Below are 2,612 nucleotides of genomic sequence, written 5' to 3' on the forward strand. Positions count from 1 at the left end.
ATTCAAGCATTTTCATTCCGCACACCGAAAGGACAGTGGAGATCAAGCCCGCATATCTGAATTTGGTCAGTGCTCACGAGTTTACGAGGAAAGATTATGAAGATTCGTATGCTCATCTGGATAATTTTTATGAGTTGGTGGCGACTATGAGTTACAATGTCAATGAGAGGGAAGCTGTATATATGATGTTCTTTCCATTTTCTCTCCTTGGTGAAGCTAGGGAATGGCTCAAATCTCATCCTACCCAAAGCTTAACCAATTGGAGTGCTTGGAATCCAAGTTTCTAACAAGATTCTTCCTACCAGCTAGATATGTGCACGCCATGTTTGAGTTATCAACATTCAGACAAGGTACAGAAGAGACATTCTATGAGGCTTGGGAATGTTTCCAGATGTTGTTGAGGAAATGTCTCAATCATGGATTTGAAGATGTGGATCAGTTGAATATATTTTGTAATAGTTTGAAACATAAGACAAAAATGATACTAGATGCTGCAGCAGGTGACACTATGATGGTTGTTATATTGAGCAAGCCACCAGAATTATAACTGCTCTATCTTCAACAGATAGGCAAGCTCAACACAACAGGATGACAATACAGAAAAGGGGGTGTTAGATCTGAACACTTCTTATGCTATTTTGGCTCAGAATAAGATTTTAACACAACAGATTGAGACTCTCACTAAACAAATGTCAAAATTGCTCCAACAGCTAAATGTGGTACAAACTCCTCCGGTTCGTCGACCAGTGTTACGCTGTGATTTTCAAGCATCATGTTATTTTCAACTCAACTCAGACAATGCACACCGGATTGGCTAGCAAGAACTGATTTTTAAGCATGATGTTGGTACTTAATTTCTATCATGCACGAAAATGTTTTGTTAATAGAAATAAAATTAGTTCGATTATCCCTACATGAATGTTTCGAAAGTTATAGGTCTTCAACTATAGTTCAAGACATATTTGATAAAATAAGGGAAAACCAATGAACCTTCCCATCAAAGGCCTGCCGTACAAAAGTTAGGAATTGAATTTTGTACCAATTAACATTATTGTGCTGAATAGCAGCCAAATTAATTTAAGTAATGAAACATAACACTATGGCCTTCCTTCTGAAGCTTGACTATCCCCTCTGAGGCTTAAGGGTCATTATCTATCAAAGATGTTGGTTACTCTACAATGAATGTTTAGCTCCATGCTAGACCGGCAAATAGATGTATAAAATCTTCCTTGCAAACAAGTATAAAAGTAAGAGGTTGTCGTATCTTTAAGAACTTGCTAGCTTAGTTTTTCAAAATTAAATTACTATTCTAGGATTAGTTTTTCAAAAGGGTTTTCACTTGATTGATTTGGATGAAAATATTTGATAATAAAAGTGTTGAAATTCTAATGTGGGATTGACTCACATATATTTCAGTAAATTAGGCAACAATTAAGCAAATAAAACAACTATGATTATGCACAATATTGGACCTCAATTATACTAAGAGCTAATACGTTAGTCTACTTAGTAACTCATGAAATAAAGTCATAACCTTAAACATAAGAGCAAAATTATGATTCACACACCTCTAGTTCTAGCAATCTATGCATGTAAATTAAGTAAATGCACATCTCAATAGTGTTAGTTACCAATATCTTGGTCTATGCTAACATTTTACCAAAATATCTATATGTTTAGCAACTAAGATGGAAAAATTACACAATATGAACCATCAAACATGTCACTATATCTACAAACACATACCATCAAGTTTGAGAATTTTTCAATGTAAATATCAATCTATGTCTAGCAAACATATGAACATAAAAAAATCATTGTGATAATTAAACATGAAACTATGTCTAGTTTTATGCATAAAGGAATAATTACATGCTTTGGACTATCAAAATAGAATTTCTTCATAAAATTCTTTTCCTAAGACGAACTTGGCATTTCGTCAAACACATAGCAAGCATTAAACATAGCAAGATCAATTCATAAAAATCAAGTCAAATTATTCCTAAATCAAATTCCAAAATATATCAATGAATAGGAAAAAACCAATCTCATCTAAGAAGTAATCTAGCTAAGCATTTGCATACTTAGTTCGATTCAAGAGAAATTTGGAACTTGTAGTTTATTGAGAAGTGTCGGCTTGTCCGTGAACATATTAGAGCTTCAGTATTTCTACTCCTTACATGTTACATCATACTTCCAGCTACATAAATCTACAAACTAAGAAGAAAATAAATCATCCTAAGATTATACATCAAAATCAATTTTTAACTTCCTAGGTACTGAATTTAGAGCTCAATATATCTGCTTTGGCATCTTGGATCTATTTTTATAATTATGGTTTTGGAACCTACATGGAGCGCACCTCCTTTCATATCAAATCTTCGTCTAGCTTCTTCCACGCTTAGTGTGGCTTTTATGCTCAGCGCCTCCTATGTTGAGCGTAGATAAGCTGATTTGTGGTTTTTGCATGCTTATGCAATTTTGGTCCATTCTTGGCCCAAATAGCCCATTCTTACTCCATTTTCTTTTCTTTTATTTCTGCTTGTCTTCGGTTCGCGTTCTCTTTCAGATGGACTGTACCGCGAGGAATCGGAGCTACCGATTCTCGATGG

This window comes from Lupinus angustifolius, chromosome LG03, assembly GCF_001865875.1.
Source record: "Lupinus angustifolius cultivar Tanjil chromosome LG03, LupAngTanjil_v1.0, whole genome shotgun sequence".
NCBI classification, from domain to species: Eukaryota; Viridiplantae; Streptophyta; class Magnoliopsida; order Fabales; family Fabaceae; genus Lupinus; species Lupinus angustifolius.